This window comes from Pezoporus flaviventris, unplaced genomic scaffold (assembly GCF_033815535.1).
Source record: "Pezoporus flaviventris isolate CSIRO_AGI_PZ_B2104156 unplaced genomic scaffold, CSIRO_AGI_Pfla_v1 ptg000047l, whole genome shotgun sequence".
NCBI lineage: Eukaryota > Metazoa > Chordata > Aves > Psittaciformes > Psittacidae > Pezoporus > Pezoporus flaviventris.
The window spans coordinates 14,131,737-14,144,475 of record NW_026892595.1 but is presented as its reverse complement, the minus strand read 5'-3'; the positions used below and the strand labels follow the sequence as shown (position 1 = coordinate 14,144,475).

Sequence of the window (12,739 nt, the reverse complement as noted above, 5' to 3'; positions counted from 1 at the left end):
CTCATAAAAGTAGAAGCATCCTAAGCCAGATATAATGAATATTAGCTTGCTTTGAACTCTGTCAAAACCAGATTAGTCAGACATGTCTGGTAAACAACCTGTAAATATTTCCATGTTCAGTAAAATTAGTTTTGCTGGTGCCAGAAGCAAACCTCAAGCCTTATCCTCACTGTGCCTGTGCAAGGCTTATTATCAACTTGTTACAAGAGCTTGCAGGTCAGTTGGAGGTTGATGCCAGATGTCTTTTGTTATGATGTGGAATGGTAGCCTGGGATGACAGCAAAGGTCATGTGGATGCAGGCTGAAAACAAAAGTCCTGGAACTATTACCTCATTGATGGTCAGTTACTGATCATGCAAGAGGTGCAACCTTAAGAGCTGAGAAAAGACTGCTTTAAGTATAACACAGAAATGAAGGAACAGGTAAGAAAACAACTCGCAACTGGTGAGCAATGTGAGGCACCTGTTGCAGCCTATGAAACTAGTATCTGCAAGTCTCCCAGTGTTCTAGGGTTCAGAGGTCAAGGGCTAAGCACCCTCTAAAAAACTACAGTGTTTTATAAAAGGTGAAAATCTGGAATTTGGGCTTAGAGGAGAAGGAACGAAGGCATCTTTCAATGTTAGCTTCCTTCATTGAAGAGCTCTTGAACCTGATCTCCCAGATGACTAAGACTCTCCAGGACTGTAACCACACTTTGTACATGTCGTCAGCTCTGTGGTATTGTATATTAGCTGCTAATTTAGGATGACTAACTGCCTTGAATATGTGCTAATAGTGATTAATAATTATTCAGAACTAACCATTAGCCACATATATTGTTAATGAATATCTATGCAGTAAAGTTTTGTTATTGAGTTTAAAACTGGCCTGATTAATCTGTCTTCCACACTCCTGTAACAGCAATTTCTGATTCCCTGAGATTTATATATATGATCTGTCCTATCTACATGTAGATATTTATACACACATAGCCTAACTGCCTAAGATTGTACTAAAACCATTCTCCAGAATGTTGATTAATGCAGTCTCATTGTATTCCTCTTGAATCACTTACAGGTCTTTTTTTGTTCCTTAGATAGAAAAACAATTTGACTAACAAATTTGTTTCCTATTTATGTATTACTTAATACAATCAGGTTCTTGTCCACGAATAAAGCTATTAGTCTGCACTACACTATAGATAAGTTATACTTGCAATTGCAAGAATGGAATAGATATTCTTTATCATAGTCTGAAGATTCAAGTGAGAACATAGGAAGGTTTTTTTACTAAATTCTGAATTTTAGTCTTTTTTTAAAAAAAAACTAGGCTTTGTAATTTTTGATGATGCACTTTCTAATGAATTGTAATAGATTTATTGTGTCAGTGGGTAGAAATTAGATCATACATTTGCTTAGTAAAGGAAACAAATACGTTAACAATTTTTAATGCAGTGAACAATCTTTCACTGATAAAGAATTTCTAAAATAACTTTTAAAATTTCTCTAGAATTACTCATGAAAAAAATTAAATGCTAGGAGATATTTCTGTGTCTGAACTTTCACACTTGTTTCCTTTGAGTTCATGATGGAAGGTGTGTATTTTCTTCATCATCACAAATATTATTAATCAATGACTTTCATTTTCTGTGTCCATGTCATTAATTTGCCACATGATATCCTCATTCATTCCGAAAATAGCTAAGTTCCTCTGCATTTTCTCTTAGTAATTTCTTTTTCTTCTTCATGTATACCTTCAACTCAATATATGCAGTGTTCTGTCTAATCCAAAAAGCATGTTATTATGCGGTTTTGGTTACTGTCTGGGATCCCCACTCTTTTCTAAGGGCATAGTATCAATTTACAGTCCTGACAGCATTGCTACCATGTCTACTGAAGTCAGAGTTCTTAAGAATTTGACTAGGGCAATAGACAGTAGCTGCTCTTCTCAGCTTGTGCTGTTTAGCAGTCCTACTGGAGTCAATAAACAATGGTAGATAATGTTTATCTTAGCATTTAAGTTAAAGGCCTTTCATTTATTTCTTCCTAATTTAATCCTATTTGTAACAAAATACATTAAGATAAAAGGAGAAGGTTAAAGAAGAGTCTTCCCATGTATTAAAAATATTTCTGAGTATTGCAAGAGTAAGAGGTTTTCATTGAATGTGGGTAATTTGATTTCAGATGCAGAATTTGAGTGCCATTTTCCTCAGTGAACTACTTATATAATAGGCATTATATTCAAAATGACTGACATTCTACATGGAATGTATAAAGAACATATATAGAAATTAACAAACGTGAGTATTAAAGTACTACAGTTATGTTACATATTATGTTAAAGTGAAACTTTTCACCTGTAACACAACGACTGACATCAGTATTTTACACCAGGTGAATTTAGTATTTCCTGCTAATGCAAGATACAAGCATGACATAATTGCTTGATTTTGCAGCTATGGACAGGAAATTCAATGTTTAGTTCAATTTAATATACCACAAACTTTTTAACAGATGTACAATGCACTTTTATGTTACCTGCATTAATAATTTTAAAAGAATTTAGTTATATAATTGATAAAGCTGGCTGCAGTGGAGATACAGAGATGGTTTATCACTCTACACTGAGGAAAAATTTGTTTCTAGGATGAGACTGCTTCACAAAAATGAGCTTCTGGTGAGTGTATTCATGAGTATCATAGGAAAACTGTTCTGCAGATAATGGTCTCATTGAAAAAAATATGTAACTACAGAATTTAAAAACTTTCAGCTCCCAGCTGGAAAGAAAATGTATATCAGTTCGGTCAGTAAATAGTCTGGTGCTTGAGGCACAAAATCAGAGTTGACGTTTCCTGAAATGCCTCATGGAGCACTAACAGAGTTGTTTATGTGTGTGTAGCTGCTCATGATGTTGAGCACAGGCCATGATTTTGATTCTTGTACTATCACGTACAAACATCAGAATAGCAGCTGCAGTTCTCCTGCCCATAATCACCTATCTGCCTCTATCTTCTGGATAGAGCAAACCCCTCTTTTAGGTGTTTGCTTCGGGATTCACATATCATGTTCAAAAGCAAAGCATCAGAATATTCATGTGAATAAAAGGAACTTGTATCTCAGATCAAGTCAACAAAAGTTTTGGACTACTGTTTTCATCCACAGCTTTATTTCTAAATACTCAAGGCATATTGCAAATGTTAATCTTCAAAATACCCACATATCAGTAAGAAATATTACAGCTGTTTTAGGAGGAATCATTTCAACATTTTCAAGTATTTTGCCTACTGACCTCAGTTTCACAGATGATAAATAACTGGCCAATTACTTGGATTCCAGCCTAAAGATTGAGGTTGCATATCCCAGGCATCTGAATATAATTTTTTATCCATTTACCATTTCACAGTAAGCCATTAAATCTGTCATCTTAAAAAGTCCATATTGGGGGTTTCACATATTAAACAGATACTTGAACACTGCAATATAATTTTTCCTCAAACTATATGTTTTCTATATTTAGAGATGTAGCTATACTATAGTATTTGGTCATAGTAAATTCCTTAGCTTTACCTTATTATCTTAATTGTATTTGATCTGGAAAATCCATTTTCTATTGCACAATTGTTCTTCAGCTATAGCTATCTAAAAGCTGATTTGGACTTTTGTTTCTAAGTTTCATCAAGAAGAAGAATCAAAAGACCTCATGTTGAGTTACTCCCAGTATGTTCCAGATTGTCAGGTTTATTATGATTCTTTATATTATAATAAAATACGTATCTAGGATGTACATGTGAGAGAACAGCTGGCTAAAAATAATTCTCAATAACACACCAATGAACTTCTCATTGTAGGTGATAATGTATGTCTATACACATCACTCAGTTGTATCCAAGAAGCTATGCATCAAATTCCATCTGAATGTGAAAAAACAGTTTATTATTGTGAGGGTGGTTAAACACTGGTACAGGCTGCTTAGGAAGCCTGTGGAGTCTACATTTAAACATTTAAAACTAGACTAGACATGGCACCAAACGTCCTGCTCTATTTGACCCTCCTTGAGCTAGGATTTGGATTAGATGATCTCATTCCTTACAGAAATGGATTATGGCTCTGAAGGCAGATAAATCCAGTTGAACACCCCCCCCCCCCCCCCCCCCCCCAGGTCAGGGAAAGCCTGTCTGAGGAGCAGAAAGCTTTGCTTGTATCTTGATTCTATAATTGAGAATTTCCATTTGGGTTATTGAAAACTTGGCTGCCTCATTCCTTTGCAGAAAGATAGTGACAGCTGTATCTATCCTGTTTTGTTAAAAGGTTGATACGAAATACTGAGAGAACTGAAGTCAGGCTAGTTAAAGGACAGGTAAGTTACATGCTTCTTGAAGTTCTTTGAAAGTAGTAATGCTTTTTTACTAGGACAGAGAAACAATAGGGGTCAGATGTACTCCACTCTCTCCTCTCTACCACATTCCTGCTATGCATCTGCAGATGTATTTTTACTCAATAACTCATCATTATGCAATGAGAATGACAGTTTTACTCCTTTTCTTTTTTCTCTTCTTCATTTGGAGTATGGGGAGGGGCAAGGCAGCATGTGAACAAGGCAATAGGGCGTAGCAAGACTATATTGGGCATGATAAGACAATGCAGAGCACAACAAAACAAAACAAGGAAGGGTGAGGAGAGGAAAGATAATGCAGGGCAGGCCAAGACAGCACAACACAAGACAAGGCAAGACACTTACAGGACCTGACAAGACAATGCAGGGCGGGGCAAGGCTGGGGGGGATGGGGCAAGGCAGTGAGAGGTAAGACAAAGCAGGGTGTGACAAGACAATACAGGGAGTGGCAGGGAGCGGCAATGCAGAGCAGGGCAAGACAATGTGGGGCGGGGCAGGGCAGGCAGGGCGTGGCAAGACAATGCAGGGCAGGAAAGACAATGCAGGGTGGGAAATACAATGCAGGACAGAATGGGGCAAGGCAATGTGTGACAAGACAATGCATGGCGGAGTGGGGTAAATCAGGGTGATAGAAGACAATGCAGGGCCAAACCAGGCCACGGCACCTTTATTCTGGGATTACAGTGCCAAATGCACATTTCAGAATTGCTCATTTCTGATTAGCTTCACATGTAGAGGAATCCTTATACAATTTAATTACACCTTTAACCTCTGGCAACAAGAATGTATTAAATAAAAGTTTCTCCCCTGGACAATTGGAAGAAAGTACCTAATATCATATTCAATAGTTGTCTGAACTTTACTTATTTATGATTCTACATTCATTAAGTACTCCAAGGCACTATTAAGTCAGGTGGGTTTTATAGCTCCAGTGTATTGTTTTATAAATATTCATAAAATCAGCACATACTCCAGAGAAAATATTTTGTTTAAAATGTGTAATTCAGGCTACTGATTGTACAGTAGCTGAATTTAACTAGGTTTTTTTTTTAACTGTTTATTGTATTAGAGGTCAAATGTTCCCTTCTCCTTCAGAAAATGCTATGTAATGAGTTGCATAGCTCTATTTCCCTTAAACACATTCAAAGGCTGGGTAAGGTGTTCCATAGCTGACTGCTCTTAATCTTCATTCAGCGTTGTTGGGATAGGCACTTACAGAAGGAAATCATTATAATGCAATTAAATAAAAATCATTAACAAGCTTTTCTCTAATTTTCTCTCTAGCAAATATTTCTTTATTGAACGATACATCAGTGAATTTTTCTATAGTTTTTTTTCTCATGCTCTCATGGGAAAGTTGGAGAAATAAATGACCAGGTAATAGGAAAGTTTTCATTCATTTCATGACTATTCTTTCCTTGTAATAGAGGACTCTTGCAATTGTCCTCTAAAGATGATTCTGATATTTAGCCCAAAAATAATTTTATAATTATTTCATGGAACTGAAAAAGAAATCAAGTCTTGTTATGTCTTTAAACTAACATCATTGTTTGAGACAGGAGTACCTTGCATTTTCCCACTCTAATCTCTATCTGTGCCAGATGCTCCTGCAAACCTACAACCTGCCAGAAACTCAGAGGGAGGGTTCTACCTCTTCTTCTTATGTGTCAGGATACCTTATTCTATTCCTATGCCAGTTCTCATGCCTTTCCCTCAATGCGTTCTCTTACTCTTGCTGTTCCTCCTTGCCCACATCCTCCACTCCTCCTCCTCACCCTACACAGCTCTCATTTTGCTGCCAGTCCTGCCTGCCTGGCAAGCTGGCTTCTCTCTGCCACAACTTCCCTGTTCATCCTTTTTCCTTTACTCTGCTGCTTTTCTCCCTCTCTTAGTAGGTACCAACTATAAGAGAGTAAGGCACAGTTCAATGCATGAATGGCTGCCTCCCAGATGGTTCTGAGGGAGGTCCTGGGTGTATAGGGGATCTCCTGCAGCTGTGCCAGCTCTGCAAGAGCTTCTACAGAGATTCCCCATTTCCTGCTCTTTGGTTTTCTCATTTTCATCAAAATCATGAATGTTTTGACTGATGCCTAACAAATTTCCTAAAATGTTGGAACTGGTCGCATGCAAAGCCCCAGAACTACTTTGTTTTACCCATGATTAAATGGCCCCATATCAGTCAGCTAATTACTTATATCTTTGAACCATGTATTTTCTGTTAGTTTATAAACTGTTTAAAGGATAATACTTAGGAAACCCTAGTAGCTGTATGAAGTTTTCAGTTTTCAATTAGTCTTTGGCACTACAAACACGGAATATCCATCTAAATGTCAGCCAAATAATAATACTGATTGCTATTGGGAAGGTAAATCAAGTTGCTATTGGGAAGGTAAATCAAGTATTCATTGGTACTCTTTTCTTCTAGGACAAAGAACAGACAGTGTAGTTGAGAGACGCCAAATTTAAAATTGATAAAAGAAAACATTTTTATATAATACCGAACAAATCTGCATAGCTCAGAACTAAAAAATATAAATTAGACCAAGAATTTACTACATATTTTTAACATTTTCTGATTGAATAAAATTGAAATAGGGACTGAGATGCAACAGGTGGTCTGATTAAACTATCTCTCTGTCAAGCTGTTTCATATTAGTCTAATAACGTTTTTCTCACAGTCTTCTAAGGTGTTAAGAACCAGTTATTTTCAGAGACACGCTGTGGGGACACATGACATCATCATCTGAGTGATTTCCAGGTTTATGGTTGGAGGGGGGCTGTTTCTTTTTCTCTTTCTGAAAAGTAAACCCTAGACTTCTTGTTCAGCCTCAGAGAAGGGTGTTTGGTTTGTAAGTAAGCCAGGATGGTCTGCTCCTTGAAGGGAGTATGAAGTTACAAATGGCAAATTCTACTCTTGCTGTACAAACCCCACTGTGTAGGATAAGAATTAGGAATTATTGACACAAATATTATATGGTTCAATTCTGGAACTGGAATAGAACATAAACATTGGGTATATTTGTGATGCAAAAGCCACAAATCTGTGTGATTTACCAGTTCTGTCTGATCTAGCCACATCAGAGCTACACCTTTCTTAACAATACTCATTGAACAAATAAGTCACAATGCCACATAGTTTTATTTTCCAATTAATTGTTGCTAATGATATTGTAAAATACCCCTAATTAATAGAGATTTTGAACCAAAATTAAATTCATTCTGTAGCGTTTTGGCATAAACTGAATACTCGAACAAATGCATAAATTCCGGGTTGCTTTCCCTAGTTTTGTTGCTTTCTGTAGCTTTTTTATTATGCATGCAATGATTAAGAACAACATTCAACTACTGCTTAAAATTATTTTAATTACTTAATTTTAAGTTATTCATTAATGTGCTAGTCTTTTTCAGTTTAAATATGAACATATTTTTTATTTGATTTTAAATAAATCATGAATAAAACACCATTCACATTCATTTGTAACAAATGCTTTCCTTATTGCCCTCTTTTTTTGTATGTGCGGAGCCTTGTTTTGTTGTAATTGCATGAACAGTACCTAAACCACTGACATGTTTATGCTTCCATAAGAATGAACACAAGTTTTAAAATCAATGTTTTTCAAAGATAATTAAACAAAACAGTTACATGATGACAGCATGCAAACAATTGAAATCCAATGTCTCCAACTTTACTTCATTAAATGAAAGTGGATATCCTGAAACCTAACTTACTTTGTTTTTATATCTCTTGAACATTTTTAAAATCCCTGTCTTAATTTTCATTCATTAAGGGAAGTGTTTCTAAGGCAAATATGACATTTATTCTAAGCTTGTTTTTTTAATCTGTCTTCATGGATTCTGAGACAATGCTTTTTAATTTTATTTTTTGTTTTTATTTTGTGAAAATTGCAAAAGATAACAACTGAAATCTGATTCTGGAACAACTTCAAAAATATTTGTTACAGTGAAGAAAGAGAAATGGCAGCTAGCCCTTTTTGGATTAGAATTATTTTCAATCTTTCTGTTCCCTTTTAGATGTGCAAATTTTCATCCAGGAATAGGAGCTGGCGTTCTTTTTGCTGCCTACATTCAAGTTGCACTTTGGACGCTGGCTACTTGCCAGCAAATAAAAACAATCTGACAAGAATTTTTTCATGCTGTATTGAGACAGGAGATCGGATGGCTTGATGGTAAATGATATAGGCAAACATAATGCTAGACTTGTAGAGTAAGTATTAAATACCAGTTCATTGCCAACAGAGTATTAGTTCTAACAACTGAAATTCAGTTGTAATACTTCCCTCAGAGCAGTGTTATTTTATCTTATTAAACTCCTCTGTAGGTTATGCTATTATTTATACAGATCCTGAGATCTGTATTATAGAGTCATAGAATCATAGAACGATTTGGGTTCGAAAGGATCTTAAGATCATCTAGCTCCACCTCCCCTGCCATGGGCAGGACACCTCACACTAGACCATGTCATCCAAGGCTCTGTTCAACCTGGCCTTGAGCACTGCTAGGGATGGAGCATTCACAGCTTCCTTGGGCAACCCATTCCAGTGCCTCACCACCCTAACAGTAAAAGATATATCTATATTCCTTTTTTTATATCTAACCTGAACTCCCCCTCTTTAAGTTTGAACCCATTATCCCTTGTCCTGTCGTTAATGTCCCTGATGAACAGTCCTGCTCCAGTATCTTTGTAGGCCCCCTTCAAATATTGGAAGGCTGCTATGAGGTCACCATGCAGCTTTCTCTTCTCCAGGCTGAAGAGCAGATCATTTAAATGGAGCCTGAGGGACAGAGATGTTGGGGAATGCTGCTCCATGCCCCCTGTGGCTGCAGACTTGTAGGTGTATTGAATGGCAGGTGTTACAAACGTGGTGGAGCACTGAAAAGTGTACTGCATCCAAAGAGTTAATTTCTGTCTTTTCCTCACTTTCTTATTTGTTTGAATGTATTTTGTTTGTTTTGCGGGTTTTTTTTCAGTGACATATCTAAGATTAATAAAGCAATAGGGGAGAAATGGCAATGTTCTTGCAGGCAGTGACTATCTTTTGCAATGGATTTACAACTGGTTTTCCAAAAGGCTGGACATTAACATTTGTTATTCGGGCACTCTGTCTGGTTCTGTGATTCTCTTCAGCTCTCTGGTCAAAAGTAGGCAAGAAGTGAGAGTTTTCAATGAACTTCTGTAGTCCTATTTGGTATCCGTAAGACTTAAAAATACAGTCTGGCCCTTACTGAGTTTAAACCTTGGCAACATATAGAAAGGTGTGAGCAGGTGCATGATGACACTGGTACAGCTGAAGAAGTGTGGTGCCTCCAACATACACTCAGCTATACCTCTGCAGAATTTATGTAAGTATAACACACCCTCATATGAGAGGGTAGATAAGCAGTACCTTTGTCTTTTTCACTGGACTTCATGACAACTACACCAAAATAATGAGTACTGACAGTAAAATAAATGCAGAAATGAAATAAAACAGCAGAGCTGTGGTCATCACAGGTAACTGACAGGAAGTTCTGGCAGGAACCAGCTGTGAAGCAGGTTCCCTGTGACGAGGCCCATTTGTGGGCTCTGACCCCAAGGCAAGGAGGGCATTATCCCTGGGGACCGCACAAGGATACAGGCAGACACAGCCAGGCAGCTGGCACACTGTGAACTCTGCTCCACGTTGTCCCTTTGCTCCCAGTAACTTACTGAAAACAGTTACATTTCACACAAAGTGGATCTAGCCCTCTGAGAGAGAAATAGAAACTATAGAAGCATAAACTGCTTTTGGCTATGACTTGCAAAAGAGTATCAGAGTATCAAGTACCAAACAGGTACTGAATTTCAGCGACACTGGCCAGCTTTGCCCTTTCAGACAAGATGAAAATCCCAACCCTATTTAAAATGTGCAGTTGTTAATGCTTCATAGCACAAGTACCCTGCTATAGCTTCATCTGCAAGCTACTGTGTATCAGGAACATGAATGTTGCCATGCTTTTTGGGCAATTGATTGTCCTGACAAAAAAACACCCTTCCTGGCTGTTAATCTCTCTCCCCCAGACACCATAGTGCTGCAAGTATTTCTAACTGTAAGGGATCTTAGTCAGCTCCTCTGACTTTCCATAGTGATAGAAGTACAGAAGAACTGAAAATACAACCTCATTTTTTTTGGCAGAAGGCAACATGCATTTGTGTAGTTAATACATTTTATGCAACGCAAACATTGTCATGATGCCCTTCAAATTTCTGCCTTGTAAATTAAACATGGGATCTTTTATAAGGCTATATAATTAAGACAAAGCAAAAATAGCAAATTCAGTACAATGAGTTAAGAATTCATAGACATCAGAACAACACTTGAGGTAGTTCTGGTTTTATTTGAATGGGAGTGTTAAAATATTTTGCTTCTACACAGATAATTTCTGTATTCACCAACAAGGAGTTAACTGCGTATGCAAGAGCAGGAGCTAATGCAGGTGAAGTCCTGGCAGCAATTCAAACTGGCAGCATTTGGAGGGCAGAGAAAAGAAATTGAAAGGTGAGAATAAAGTTTCCATACGTTGGCTGTTTCTGTAACAGTTGCTAAAGAGGGTTTACATTTATTTATATCTTTGCTGCCGATTTTTTTTTCCTTTTGCTTCCTTTTTGTTAGTTTTGAAAAGCATCTTCAAATATGCAGAGATGCAGTCCCTTTCCAGAAGAGAATATGGTCTTGCAGACCTCCTGAATCCAGTAAGAGTCGTAAGCCAAAATGACAGGCATGTGGCAAGAAAAGACAAGTGTAACACTAAGGTCACAAACCAATACATGCACATGTATTTAGTTGTGTTATACTATGGGACCTCATTCTTGCCATCTTTTTGATCTTTTATCTGAAGGTAACCAGCATGATCACAAAAACTGACAGGAGTTTTAAAAACTCAAAGTTCAGTAACAATTATGTCGTCCACAGAAAACACATACCATCCCCTGACGTACTTTTCCCTTTATGCTTCAGCCACCACATCTCCCCACCTCAGGCAGCTAAAATAAGGCCTTTGGTAACTGTGCCTGGCTTCCCAGTTCAGTCCAGCATACTCCTTTAGTTAACCAGTGCTGTTCGCCATCCTCATCACTTCTCATCACCTCTTTTCAGACTCATCCTTAAAGCACAGTTTGCCAGCTGTTTCCTGCCGTGTGTGCAATAATGTGATATAGCTCTTCCTGCATGACTCAGAACTGAGAAGGGCTTTCCATGTTACTGCAACCTATTCCTGCTATTGTAGAAAACCAATGTATCATCTAATCCCCCTGCTAATAAGTGTAAAAGCTCCACCCTAAAACCAGGTAGACTTTTTAGCTACACTACAGCATGGAGGATATTCTACTGTTCGACTGTTTGAAGATTGGACATCTTTTTCCAGCAAATTATATGCAGTTACTACATATGAATTTGTTCCTGTACCAGCACTGAACCTTTGCTTTAGTAGTTTCCACTCATAAGCTTACTTTCCTGTGCTGCTTAAGAAATAAATCATAGATTTTCTCAGGTGGCATTTTGCTAGACCAATCATATTAAGTTTCTTTAGTTATGCAGTATAGGCTTGCCATTTCACTGGTCATCTTTTTTCTTTAGTGTTGTCATCTTTTATTTCACATAATTACAGTTCATCTAATTCTCTTATTGCTACCCTCCAACATAGTGTATCTAACTTTGTGAGATATTTTGGTATTCTTTTGCCACTGGTCCTCTGTACTCATCCTCTCAGTTTTGTACCATCAGGAAATTTCATTATCATGAGTATTGCTTGCATGCCCGAATCACTAATATAAGTAAAAACAATAAATCCCAAGACTGACTGAAGAATTCATGTTCTCAAATACCTTGGGTATTACATCTCCCTGCTGAATGCTGCTGTCTTCCTTTGAACAGTTTCTTACCCTACCATTCTTCTGCTACTTTAAAACTACTGCTTAATTAGTAATTTATCCTATGGCTTTAGAATAAATCGGCATCAGATAGCATTAATGAAGTCCCAACGGATTAGTTTTATTGTGTCTAGCCCCTTTAGAAAAGACAGTATTAAAGAAAAGTAATTGGGTTTTAATCCTTTGCTTTCATAACTCAGGACATTCTTAATTTAATGAAACTTTTTAGGATTTCATTTTGTTTCATTTCTGTTTACTTCTGATTATTTTCTTCAGGATTTATTTGCAAGCTTTATGTGCTGTTTTTGTCAAGATAAAAGTCTGCAGTTTCTCAGGTTACTGTTTCTGTTACAATGCTTCAGTCCTGTGGCTCTATCCGCAATTTGAAAATAATCACCAGAAGCCTTTGCTACTGGACCACTGTTATATGTGCCAGTTTATTCAATACTCTAGAATAAAGAG

The 12,739-nt window shown here is 37.2% G+C and overlaps 1 pseudogene; it reads left to right on the top strand.

Annotated features, from left to right (window-relative positions):
* Nucleotides 1-4,973: 4,973 nt before the first annotated feature.
* Nucleotides 4,974-12,739, top strand: part of LOC133277022 (ATP-dependent translocase ABCB1-like) — a 35,880-nt pseudogene continuing 28,114 nt past the window's right edge.